A 14,582-nucleotide genomic window follows, 5' to 3' on the forward strand; every position below is an offset into this window, starting at 1 on the left:
AATAAGTAACGAGTAACGGTAACGAGTTACTTTTTACAAAAAGTAACGGTAAGGGTAACACGTTACTTTTTTAAGGTAACGTTCCCAACCCTGGTCTTACTTTAACTTATTGCACCAGTGCAACAGTGCAGCTAGAAAGAACAGACCATAGGCACAGTTTAGCTATAACCAGTTACGACAGTCAGCGAAATTCTTCGTATAATATTTTACGACGCATGCGTCAGCTGTACTATCTAAAATATGGCGGACATGGCGAGCCACGCGGTACGAAGCTATGAGCTAGACATGTGATAATTGCGTGTTAGAGGTTATATTGTGTGAATAATTTTTCAGTGATATTAAGCGATATTAATTAGGTATTATTTTGAAAAGATTATTAATGAAGATCATCTTCAGTGTTTTTTTCAATATCATTTATTTTGAAATAAATTATAATAATAAGTAAAGTTAGTAAAGGTGGATTTTCCTGTGTCATGTGTAAAAACATATCTGGACAAAACGCAGGAATAAAATTTTTTCGTTTTCCAAAAAATTTATTTATTTATTATTGTTTAACCTCATTTCAGAATTTAACTTTTTTAATTTTTTTTGTAATTTTTTTTATTTATTCACTTATCTCTTTAATAACAATTCGACACGAATCATAAGAAATATTTTTACTATCTTTTTTTGTTTTATATCTTCGAATAACGCGCTTTCTTACAATCCAAAACATGGCGGATGGTCACGTGACTAGGTAACATAAGGTTTGTTCGCGTCGCCATGCCCCGACATGATCCTACTCACTCCAACGCATTCTAATAGGTTGGCGTCATCGGAATCAACGTATTGGAGTGCGTTGGGGTGAATAGGAGTATGTCGGAGCATGTGACGCGAACAGACCCATATGCCTAGTTTACACCGAGCACTTGGTACGCGTATCAAATAGTAAATAAATAGTGGTAAGGAGCCAAAATCCATAAAAAACTAGGGGAGAATGTTGGCAATGATGGAAAATCTCTAGAATCCATAAATTTATTTCTGAAGTTGACAACACTGTTGTGCTTTCGGGAGTAGCATGGGATGCGTGTAGTGCAGAACCGTGATTGTGACAGATGGTGCGTGAAAGACCAAAATAACCTCGCGGAGATGACAGGTTAGCAAGACGCAGGTTAGTGCTAAATATTAAACTTTAATGAGATTATTAATTTAGGATCTTTACAATACGAGTTACTGTAAATTGTTTTTGCTGTTTAATTCTGACTGCATTTACTATGTAAAGATTATCTTTCTTATAAAATTATGTGATATTTACTACATGTTTACTTTAATAATTAAATAAATAAATAAATAAAACCAAAGTTGTATTTATTAATTAATTTAACACTAAAGTCAATTGTGTTGTAAAAATCCTAAATTAATAATCTCAGATCAGTCTTTCTATAATAGTATTGATATTACAATGTAAAATTATATTATTATTACCAAAATACCAAAAATAATATAGAATTATTATTTCTTAAAAGATATAAACGTATAAATGCTTTTTTGTAAAGATTTAATGATTATATAGATCCATCAAAAATATAAGATTAATTAGTAATTAATCTTTTACCTTTGATAGATCTGTATTAATTAGTAATTAATCTTTTACTTTTGATCTGTATGATCATTAAATCTTTACAAAAAAATATTTATACATTTGTATCCTTTAAGAAATAATAATCTGTAACGAACCGCGTTCCTAAGCGGCTAACAACGACCGCAAGGCCCGGCCGACCATCCGCCGGGCCAAGAAACGGGCCGAGAAACGGACGAGAGCGCGCCCATAAGCACTCCACACCGCCGAGATGACGCGCATCTCGGAGGCGCTTCGCCTCCCTCCTCTCGAACCAGCATCCCGGAGATGTAACCGAGAGGAGGCCGAGGAACTCCGAAAACTCTCGAGTCGCTGCCGGGGACCATATATAAGGCCGCCCGGCAGCGACAAACTTCACTTCTCGTTATCCCGTCCGATACGTTCCGTCGACGAGAAGACAAGCCCTACGAGCCAGCAAAACGGTGGAGTGTTCTCCGTCATCGCCGAGAGTTCTCGGCCTAGCTCGATTCTTTTTCCTTCCTCGCTAGCAGACAACGGGGGTAGAGCGTGCTCTGTCTCCGCCGAGAGCTCTCGGCAGCTAGCAGGGATCCTTCCCGACCGCATCCTTACGGCCCGGTAAACGACACGGAGTGTTCTCCGTCTTCCCCCGAGAGTACTCGGGGCCGGCGCCGTTCCAGAAAACCAAGCCGCCGTTCGAGGAATTGCCGTAACAATTCGTAGAAAACATCGGGACGCGAGACAGCCGGTTCCACACCGCGCGCCCGCCGGCCACCTAGCCCAAACGTCGGGCTCGCGACACGCGCCGCCCGCCTCACCGCGCACCGCCGACATCCCGCCATACCAGACAGCTGATCGGCCCGCTGTCACGCGCTCCGCTCCTGATCACCGGGAAATATCGCTGTACATAGTACGACCGTTGTATATACTTCATTCGCGTTGTAAATATCCGAGTAAACATCATTGTACTTTAATAAAGAAATAAATTGTATCGTTCAACCTATCCACTGCATTTCTGCTGTTTTCTGAACCTTTTTCGCCCTGGCCTTTTATTTCCGACGAGTTAAAATCTCCGCGCGAAAAACGGACGTTACATTGGCGCCCGAACAGGGACCGATAAACCGCTCCGAGAAACAGCAGAAATGCCGAAAACGTGGGTATACCTCGCGTCAAAAGCAGATTTAACAAAAACGCTTGAATCGCTCGGTCTCGACACCACCGGAACATTAGACGACCTCCGTCGACGAGCCAGCGACTACGTAAACCGACACCCCGAAAGATTCACTGACGTGCTCTCCCTACCAGGGCCCGCGATGGAACCCCCGCAAATCAACGTCACGGCCGTAGACCCCGAACCGGGCGCAGAGGCGCACGCAAAGACGATGAATCAGATACGTAAGTGGGGGTGCCACTTCGATGGCAAAGACCCCCTATCATTCCTAGAGCGGGTCGACGAGCTCAAAGACGAGTACGGATACGGGGACCACCAAATGCTGCGAGGGTTACCGGAATTATTGAGGGGGGACGCCCTGCTGTGGTACCGAAACAACCGGACGACCTGGGGGACATGGGATGAGTTCGTAACCGAGTTCCGCGATTACTATCTACCGCGTCGATACTTTAGCCAATTACGTCGCGACATACAAACCCGCGTACAGAAAACCGACGAGCCATATCGGAAATACGCCACCGAGCTTCTCACCATGATGAGACGCGCAGGGGGATACGCGGCCGCCGAACAAATCGATATACTGTACGAAAACATGGAACCGCGTTATAAACTATACGTGCGACGGGGCGACATACACCGCGTAAACGACCTACTACGAGGCGCGGAAGAGTTCGAAACCTTAGATAGCCAGTGCCGAGCCCGGCAGACTGCACCGAAACCCAGCGCAGCTGCAGCAACCGCATACGATAAAACGGAATGCTGCTGGCGGTGCAAGCAGAGAGGACACACGCGTTTCGATTGCCGACGTATTCCCCGGAAGTTCTGTTCCCAGTGCGGTAAGGACGGCGTACTTACGCGAGATTGTCACCCTCCGCCGGGGAACGCCGCCGGAGCCGAGGGAAACGCGGTCGCGCCCCGCCCCTCCGAATAACGTACCTACCGCGACCGCACCTGCATATTAGAGTCCACCACCTATCGTTTCTCGCGCTGCTCGATACGGGGTCCGAGGCGTCATTCGTCAGTCCGCAGACCGCCGCCGCGCTTCGGGGCATCGGACTGGTTATCCGACCCGCCACCGGCAACGTTCACCTCGCGAACCAAACGGTCACCCAGATCTCTGGTTGCATAACCCTTCCGGTCACGATAGGGGGGCGGAAGGTCTGGCATGAGATGCAGATTATGCCGCATCTCGATGCTGACGTGTTATTAGGCGTCGACTTCTGGGCTCGCTTGCGCCAGGCCATCCCGCCACCGCCGATACGTCGCGACCCCGCGACTACGCCACCGCACATCTCCGGAACAAGCTACGGGGGCCTCGCGCCGACCGAGAGGGAAAAACTCCGCGAATTCCTGGAACACGAGCTACCACTTTTTGACGACATACGGGGGCCCACCGACCGCGTCCAGCATACAATCCGCGTCCGGAATAACGCCCCTATTAAACAGAGATACAGACCCCGCAATCCCGCCATGCAAGCGATTATCGACGCCGAGGTCGAAGAAATGCTCCGCGACGGCGTTATTGAACCCTCCCGCAGCGCGTGGAGCTCACCGATCGTGATCGTACGAAAAAAGGACGGCAAACCGCGTTTTTGTGTCGATTTCCGCCGGGTGAACGAGGTCACCGAGCCCGATGCGTATCCGCTCCCGCAGATCACCGCCACTCTAGATAAGCTGCGAGGGGCCAGATACCTGACCACGCTGGACCTGCGGAGCGGGTACTGGCAGGTCCCACTCGCCCCTGAGAGCCGCCCGGTGACCGCGTTTACTGTTCCCGGCAAGGGACTTTTCCAATTTCGGGTAATGCCGTTCGGATTACACTCCGCGCCCGCGACGTTCCAACGCCTGCTGGACGCGGTCCTGGGACCTGAGCTGGAGCCGCGGGTTTTCGTGTATCTAGACGACATCATTGTCGTGACTTCCTCACTCGAGGAGCACCTCGAGACGCTACGCGAAGTGTTCCGGCGGCTGCGGGAGGCCCGCCTACGGCTCAATCCGGAGAAATGCAAATTTGGGGTAAACCGCCTCACATACCTCGGGCACGTGGTCGACCGCGACGGGATTCGGACCGACCCAGAGAAAACCGACGCGATTGCGAAATGGGAGGTACCCACGACCGTCCGACAGGTGCGACGGTTTCTGGGGGTCGCATCCTGGTATCGACGGTTCGTCCGGGACTTCGCCGCCATCTCCGCTCCCTTGACGCAGCTGACGCGGAAAAACGTCAAATGGCGATGGGGAACCGAGCAACAAACAGCCTTTGACTCGCTAAAAAACACGCTCACGTCCGCGCCGGTTCTCGCATGCCCGGACTTCACCCGCCAGTTTGTCGTACAGACAGACGCAAGTACGTCAGGGTTGGGGGCGGTCCTCACCCAAGACTTCCCCGAAGGGGAACGCGTGATCGCGTACGCCAGCCGGACGCTCAACGCCGCTGAACGGAATTACAGCGCAACCGAACTCGAGTGCCTCGCGGTCATCTGGGGCGTCCGGAAATTCCGCTGTTACCTCGAGGGCTACCGGTTTAGGGTCGTCACCGACCACCAGTCCTTGCGCTGGCTCCGAACGCTGGATTCACCGACCGGTCGGCTGGGCCGATGGGCTTTTGAATTACAACAATACAACTTCGAGGTCAAATATAGAAAGGGAGCACTAAACCGCGTGGCCGACGCGTTATCCCGCCAAACCGCCGTAAGCACGATCACACGCCCAAAATGTCCCTGGTACCGGCGCATGTGGCAGGCCGTTAAAAAGGCACCTCGAGACGTTCCGGATTATCGGATAGAGAAGGGCAAACTTAAAAAACACGTGCTACATACCCTAAATTTCAAGGAAATACCGCCCGAATCGCAGTGGAAGCACTGCGTTCCGACCGACGAGCGCACCGAGATCCTGCGCCGGTACCACGACCAACCGACCGCAGGGCATCTCGGGATCGCTAAGACTATCGCCCGCGTGGCGGAACATTATTACTGGCCGGGGATGTTCCGTTACATCGCCCGGTACGTCCGCCAATGCCCGGAATGCCTGGCGCACAAGCCCGCTCAGACGCGACCCGCCGGCCTTTTACATCCGACTCCGGTGATACGGCCCTGGCAGCAGGTGGCGATAGACCTCGTCGGCCCGTTACCACGCACCGCCCGAGGACACACGTGGGCGCTCACCATGCAGGATCGGTTCACCAAGTGGCTCGAAGTCCGCGTCCTGCGTCGCGCCTCCGCGAATAACATTGTCGACAAAGTCACCGAGGCAATAATTCTGCGACACGGGTGTCCGGAAGAAATACTATCCGACAACGGGACTCAATTACGATCCACGCAGTTTGAGCATCTGTTAAGAAAGAACGGTATCCGCCACCGGCTCACACCCGCGTACGCCCCGCACTGCAACCCAGTGGAGAGAACAAATCGGGTATTAAAAACAATGATTGCTCAGTACCTCCGACGGAACCATCGCACCTGGGACGAGCACGTCAGTGAGTTGCAATTCGCGTATAATACGGCAACGCACGAGGCCACCGGGTATACCCCCGCGTTCCTGATTTACGGGCGGGAGCTCCGACGACCGACCGAACCCCCCGCCGAAACCGAACGCGGACCGCCACACGCATTACAGCGCCGGCTCCGCGACGCATACGAAGTAGTCGAAATCCAAAACGCGCGCGCATTCCAGAAGCAAGAACGCCATTACAACCTCCGCCGCCGAGACTGGCAACCAAAGGCGGGGGAATGGGTCTGGAAACGCGACCACCCTCTATCTAAACGCGCGGACGCGTTTAACGCGAAGTTGGCACCTAAGTTCATCGGCCCGCTGGAAGTCCGACGCATCATCTCCCCCGTTATAGTCGACCTGCGAAGCCGGGGGGGTAAGTGGTACCGACACGTCCACGTGCAAGACCTGCGGGCTACCGATAACCAAAGGCACGATGACGACGATACCAGCACCGACGACGAACAATAGGCCGATCACGCGGACCGCACGAGGCTACCGAACGAACGGGGCGCCGCGGAAGCTCGCACAAGCAGCAGCCAAGGCACACTTCGTCTCGAACCACCCGACCGGGAACAATGGACCACGACGACGTACTCGCAGCCATCAACGCGCTCCTAGACGAGCCCGAAGGCTACGATCCAGCACAACCCGGGTTCGACCGCCCAGCGACCGCCCCGGAGTCAACGCCGACAACCACCAGCCGACCAGCGGTCCGCGTCGCCATGGCCGGGTACCGCCAAGGACGTCTAGTACAGCCGTCCGACCGCCGTAACAGCGAGCGAAACGCTTGGATGTTCCAGCCGCCACCCGCACCTCCACGCCGACTACCGACGCCTCGTAACCAGCCGGTGGACCAGCGCAGGCCGACTCTCGAGCCGCTCAGGGTATACGGCCCGGCGCCGCCACCATCAATTCCAGTGGAAGTGGAGCCGGGAACCATCGTCGACGTGCCCCATTTTGCCATCCACGTCAGCCGGCAATACAAGGCCCGGATGGGAAATCGGCGGTGGCACCTGCGGTTTGACCGCTGCGGACGACTCCGATCCTGCCGCGAAAAATCCTACCCCCCGGCTTCAAGCCAAGAATAAGCGCCCTAGGGTCAGCGCCACTCTTAAAGAGGGGGTGGTGTAACGAACCGCGTTCCTAAGCGGCTAACAACGACCGCAAGGCCCGGCCGACCATCCGCCGGGCCAAGAAACGGGCCGAGAAACGGACGAGAGCGCGCCCATAAGCACTCCACACCGCCGAGATGACGCGCATCTCGGAGGCGCTTCGCCTCCCTCCTCTCGAACCAGCATCCCGGAGATGTAACCGAGAGGAGGCCGAGGAACTCCGAAAACTCTCGAGTCGCTGCCGGGGACCATATATAAGGCCGCCCGGCAGCGACAAACTTCACTTCTCGTTATCCCGTCCGATACGTTCCGTCGACGAGAAGACAAGCCCTACGAGCCAGCAAAACGGTGGAGTGTTCTCCGTCATCGCCGAGAGTTCTCGGCCTAGCTCGATTCTTTTTCCTTCCTCGCTAGCAGACAACGGGGGTAGAGCGTGCTCTGTCTCCGCCGAGAGCTCTCGGCAGCTAGCAGGGATCCTTCCCGACCGCATCCTTACGGCCCGGTAAACGACACGGAGTGTTCTCCGTCTTCCCCCGAGAGTACTCGGGGCCGGCGCCGTTCCAGAAAACCAAGCCGCCGTTCGAGGAATTGCCGTAACAATTCGTAGAAAACATCGGGACGCGAGACAGCCGGTTCCACACCGCGCGCCCGCCGGCCACCTAGCCCAAACGTCGGGCTCGCGACACGCGCCGCCCGCCTCACCGCGCACCGCCGACATCCCGCCATACCAGACAGCTGATCGGCCCGCTGTCACGCGCTCCGCTCCTGATCACCGGGAAATATCGCTGTACATAGTACGACCGTTGTATATACTTCATTCGCGTTGTAAATATCCGAGTAAACATCATTGTACTTTAATAAAGAAATAAATTGTATCGTTCAACCTATCCACTGCATTTCTGCTGTTTTCTGAACCTTTTTCGCCCTGGCCTTTTATTTCCGACGAGTTAAAATCTCCGCGCGAAAAACGGACGTTACAAATCATCTCATATTATTCTTGGTATTTTGGTGATAATAATATTATTTCACATTGTAATATCGACTATTACAGGAAAACTGATCTGAGATTATTAATTTAGGATCTTTACGATACGAGTTACTGTAAACTGACTTTGCTGTTTAACTCCGGTTGTATTTATTAATTGAATTATTAAAGTAAACACGCAGTAAAATCACATAATTTTATGAAAAATATAATCTTTAGATAATAAATGTAGCCAGAGTTAAACAGCAATGTCAGTTTACAGTAACTCGTATCGTAAAGATCCTAAATTAATAATCTCAGATCAGTTTTCCTGTAATAGTCGATATTACAATGTAAAATAATATTATTATCACCAAAATACCAAGAATAATATAAGATGATTATTATTTCTTAAAGGATACAAATGTATAAATACTTTTTTGTAAAGATTTAATGATCATACAGACCCATCAAAAGTAAAAGATTAATTACTAATTAATACAGACCTATCAAAGGTAAAAGATTAATTACTAATTAATCTTATATTTTTGATGGATCTATATAATCATTAAATCTTTACAAAAAAGCATTTATACGTTTATATCTTTTAAGAAATAATAATTCTATATTATTTTTGGTATTTTGGTAATAATAATATAATTTTACATTGTAATATCAATGCTATTATAGAAAGACTGATCTGAGATTATTAATTTAGGATCTTTACAACACAATTGACTTTAGTGTTAAATTAATTAATAAATACAACTTTGGTTTTATTTATTTATTTATTTAATTATTAAAGTAAACATGTAGTAAATATCACATAATTTTATAAGAAAGATAATCTTTACATAGTAAATGCAGTCAGAATTAAACAGCAAAAACAATTTACAGTAACTCGTATTGTAAAGATCCTAAATTAATAATCTCATTAAAGTTTAATATTTAGCACTAACCTGCGTCTTGCTGACCTGTCATCTCCGCGAGGTTATTTTGGTCTTTCACGCACCATCTGTCACAATCACGGTTCTGCACTACACGCATCCCATGCTACTCCCGAAAGCACAACAGTGTTGTCAACTTCAGAAATAAATTTATGGATTCTAGAGATTTTCCATCATTGCCAACATTCTCCCCTAGTTTTTTATGGATTTTGGCTCCTTACCTAAATAGTGAATGTGTTTAATGGCCTAGTTTACATCGTGCATTTGATACGCGTATCAAATAGTAAATAACTAGTGAATGTGTTTAATCATTGGCTGATCAGCTTAAATTCACTACTTGATACGCGTATCAAATGCACGATGTAAACTAGGCCAATCATATGCCTAGTTTACACCAAGCACTTGGTACGCGTATCAAATAGTAAATAACTAGTGAATGTGTTTAATCATTGGCTGATCAGCTTAAATTCACTACTTGATACGCGTACCAAGTGCTCGGTGTAAACTAGTAGATTGGCTGATCAGCTTAAATTCACTACTTGATACGCGTACCAAGTGAATCGGTGTAAACTAGAGCATAAACATCAAAGGTTCCGACTGTACTGTCGTAACTGTGGTTAGACCCCTAGTTTACACCGAGCACTTGGTACGCGTATCAAATAGTTAATAACTAGTGAATGTGTTTAATCATTGGCTGATCAGCTTAAATTCACTATTTGATACGCGTACCAAGTGCTCGGTGTAAACTAGAGCATAGCTAAACTGTGCCATAGGTCTATATGCCTGAAAGAGCCTGCTTAGTACATTCGATGTAAACGCGCCTGTACTAAGGCTTTGGTGCGCACCAAACTTAATACGCGTATGAAAGCGCTGATTGAGAAATTGTGTTTATAAATAACAGAGATTCAATAGATAAGAATTGATCAAGAAAAAAATGAACGTATGTATAATGAACGTAATAAATTATTGAATTGTTCAAAGGACTTTATTACAAAAAAAAATCAAAAATTACTTGAAAATAATCGATTTGTACCCCCAAGATGGATCTACCATCTTGAATGTTTTGCCAATAGGTTATCCAATCGTATGTATCGTAAATTTATTTATATCTCTACGTTTTATTAAAGATATATTGTTAATTATATTTTACTTTCTTTTTTCTGTGTTTATTAGACATTTTTGTAACCTATTATTGCAAATATTTTTAAATTTTATTATGAATGTATTTTGTGAAAAATAAAATCGATTTTTTAATAACAATTTGACTAATACAGTTTTAGATATCTTGTATATTTACTATACGTTTCTTTATGTTTTAGATATATGCTGTATAGCAGACCTGAAACTAGTATTAACAATACTCTGTTGAATTTGACTATATCTGATTTAGAAAAAAGACGAAAAATGCAGTCACCTGTTATGAAACGGTCATTTCTGCACAGAAATGGCACCTACTTCATCATAGTACCATTAATTATAGGACTCCACATAGGTTGGTTTACCTTGCAACAGCGTTATGTTCCATTATCCGACAGACATGATCATCCAATGGTTAGGTTATACAAGAAATTTACGACATAATAATGTAATGTATATAAGTCTTAATTTGTTATCGTTAATAACATAATGTTTATCTTTTAAAATTACACTCGAATTATGGCGAAACAAATCTGTTTTATATTTACATATATGTCTTATATTTTTTGTTTCCTCCAAAATTTTTGTGGGTACCACAGTTTCACAATATAATATAAATTTAATGTACTATTAATATATATAGAATATTATATATATTAATACTATTAATATATATAAATATATATAGAAATTAGAATTCTAATGAATTCTAATGAGTGCTGAAAGCTTCAAGTATTGAAATAAATTTTCTTCTTAGTTTATTGATAGAAACTATATTTTAGAAACATTTTAATTTTGTTCTCTATGTTCTATATGCAAATCCTTTTTGATACACAAACTTAATTTTACTCTCAAATATCAAACTATCAAATATCAGGGTTGGGAAATAGCACTACTTGTAACTCCGTTACCGTTATTTATTTTTGGTAACAATCGTTACTTTTTTCGCGTGCTTTAGATAAAATGAGAAAGACACAGGCATTGATAGAAAAATAAAAAGCAGAAAGATAGAAACCAACATTAGAACTTGCGTTAGTAATAAGCTGTACAACAAAAAGTTTTCTACTAGTTATTATTAATACGAATTCTGATTGGTTTCTGTTTTTCTGTTTTTTTATTTATTTTTGTCAAGGTCTGAATGTGTCCTAAAGTTTGATGTTTACGATGCTTTTTACTTTTTTACGTGTTAAATTGCATATAAGTTTTAAAAGACTTTTTTTATTAGATTAATGTGATATTAATGTGATATTAATGATTATACGTGCAATTAGAAAAGTATATATCTATATTAATATTAATCCTTACATACTAGGTGGTTACCACTCATAAATAAAAATTTAGCTCTCTGTATCTTTTAAGTACCGTAATAAATAGAAAAAAACTCAAAAACTGCAAAAACTGGAAAAACTAATTTTTTTTAGTCGCAAAATATAATAATTTTTTAAAATATGAAATTTCGTAAATTTTAATACTAAAAATGTGTAAATACTTTCTATAAATATTAAAGTTAATTAATTTTTAAAAAATTTTAGCATAAATACATATTTTAAAAGATACAGCTGTTTGAAAATTGCCACGGGTAGCAACACAGTGTGTTGAAAAAATAAGTGTGTATGCGAAGGGTTAATATACTGAGCAACAAAATTAACATAACAAAAATTTATACCAAAATTTCACTCTATTTTAAATAATCGTAACTTCGCGAAAACTTATTGTATTGGAAAGTTTTTTTTTTCCAATTTAAAGCTTGAAGTCTCTACTTTAAAAAGCTTAAAATCAAACTACTTAAAATTAAAATCAGATTTTGATCCTCTTTTTTCCCTTTTCGGCAACTTGAGAAATGGCGACAGCCATAAACAGACTAAAATGCACAAATAAGTTTGATATATAATAACTTCACCAAAAAATATCGTATAAACTTCAATTTTTTTTAATTTGTATGGAAAAGTTTATATTTTACGATAATTCTTTACGAGAAAAATGAAGAAAAAAACTTTCTAGTACGATAAATTTTCGTGAAGTTACGATTATTTGAAGTTGAGTGAAATTTTGGTATAAATTTTTGTTATGCTAATTTTGGTGCTAAGTATATATATATATATATATGTATATAATAAATATATGTAATACAAAGTCTCTATTATTCCTTTGTCGTTGCAAAGAGTTATAGCGAATTCGGTTGTTTGCACTAGTGCGCACTGAGTGCGCACTAAGGCTTGTTTACATACTTTACATCACAGGAATCGTACTCTTTCCTCTTTTTCCTCTTTTTTCATTACTGTTCTCTTTTTTACACTAAATCTCACAATCCTCCTCTATTTCCCCTATTTTTGACATGACATATAAAGTTTTAGTGTCTTAACGGGCTTAAAGTTTTAAATTTTGTAAATAGTTGCGTTTATTTTAACAACTGGTGAGTTAACGGGCGCGTTCAGCAGACGAAGCAGATTAGTGAGCGCTCAGTGATTCTCTAATATGATTGGTTCTTGCCTTTAGTTCTTCGTTGGATTTAAAAGCAGAAACCAATCGTAGTAAAGAATCACCGATCCGCTTCATCTGCTGAACGCGCCCATTGTCTTATTAAAAATTGACGTTGATTTGTTGCTTTAATAGTAAGAGCCAATCACGTTTGACTACTCGCAGTATGTTTTGTTGAGCGCGCCTATTGACACTAACCAATCACAGATGTTGGTCTATATTTTGTCGTCGCAGGCTACGCTTGCACATATCGTGTGATGTGATAACTTTTTGGAAAAACATCATCCAAATATTATTAAAATAAATATGAATGAAAATACATTTAATGCCAGATTTTCAATAATTGATGGATTAAAAGGATTTAATTCTATGCCTTACAAAGTATCGATAACAGATAAACTTTTATAAAACTTGAACGAAATGCACGTTGTTCATATTACGCTTACTTAGATGAGCAGAAAAGAAATGCAGAAAAAAAGAAAAAACAAGAAGCAGACGAGGAAGAAAGTAAGAAAAAGGAATTATTATCTATATTAGAAAATGTAAAAATGGAAATGAAAAGCATAAAATCCTTAAAATCTCAGTTAATATCTGAAGAGAAAGCGTATAAAGAAACTATCGAAGAATCCGAACAAATGCAAACATTACTGAAAAATTCAGCTAAGTCCGTCACAAATAAAATAGTTTTACAAGAATTAATAGGGAGTTTAGAAAATCTTTGAAATAAAGAGAAAGAACAAAGAGTTAGAGTTGAAAAATTAAGAGGAAAAGTTTAAAAACGGAAATCTCAACTTATTGAGAGAGAATACAGTTAATAAAAAATTTAAAGCTAGTGAGAATGTCAGTGACCCATTTAGTAGTAAAAAATAAGCAATATCCAAATGCGATAAAATAAAACAATTGTATTAATTATTTTACTGCGATAACATTGGATCTTTTATTAATTTATGTAAGTTTGTAAGATATTATATAAGTTTATAAGATATTAAGTTGAGCGTGCGTGTATATGTATAATACATCACACAGAAAGAATTTAATTTGTTTGAAAAAATTTGTTTTTTAATGATTATTTTTATTAAAGAATAATAACATTACGTTATATATAATTGTTTTTTATCAATTAAAATTCCCCTTATTTCATCAGAAATCTCCCCTTTTTTCATTAAGATTTTCCTCTTTTTCTTCTATAATAAAAAAAATAGAGAGTATGATCCCTGACATCAGTATTTATATTTAAGAATACATGTTCAGAAACTATTTAACCAAAAAAATAATTCTATGGATGTTGTATAGATCATTTTACTGAAATAAAATGTTAAGAAGTATTTTAAGAAGAATTTAAGATGATTATTAAATATAAAAATTGACTATAAACAAGCCTTAATATACACTCAGTGCGCACTAATGCAAGCAACCGAATTCGCTATTAGTTAGACTCGATGTGTAATGTATAGATTTTCAGTACTAGCAATAAATATTAATTTTAATAAAGACAATAAAGTAACAAAAAAGTAACGATCGTTACTTTTTTAATAATGAATAACGAGTTACTTTTTATAAAAGTAACGATAACGGTAATGCGTTACTTTTTTAAAAAATAACAGTAATGGTAACGCGTTACTTTATGAAGTAACGTTCCCAACCCTGTCAAATGTATACTCTATTTAAATTTAAAGTTTTATTAAATAAAGGTTTTAACATTTGA

The 14,582-nt window shown here is 42.5% G+C and overlaps 2 long non-coding RNA genes across 2 annotated transcripts; one reads left to right on the top strand and one right to left on the bottom strand.

Annotated features, from left to right (window-relative positions):
* Nucleotides 1-662: 662 nt before the first annotated feature.
* Nucleotides 663-9,432, bottom strand: LOC118644857. The gene is made up of 2 exons (XR_004962650.1): nt 9,290-9,432; nt 663-999 (listed from the first exon to the last, which is right to left on the bottom strand). It is a non-coding gene; the product is annotated as an uncharacterized LOC118644857 (long non-coding RNA).
* A 584-nt stretch (nt 9,433-10,016) lies between these two features.
* On the top strand, nt 10,017-11,160 carry LOC105840989. The gene is made up of 2 exons (XR_001139426.3): nt 10,017-10,346; nt 10,582-11,160. It is a non-coding gene; the product is annotated as an uncharacterized LOC105840989 (long non-coding RNA).
* The last annotated feature ends 3,422 nt before the right edge of the window (nt 11,161-14,582 follow it).

The sequence above is a fragment of the Monomorium pharaonis genome, chromosome 3 (assembly GCF_013373865.1).
Source record: "Monomorium pharaonis isolate MP-MQ-018 chromosome 3, ASM1337386v2, whole genome shotgun sequence".
Lineage (NCBI taxonomy): Eukaryota > Metazoa > Arthropoda > Insecta > Hymenoptera > Formicidae > Monomorium > Monomorium pharaonis.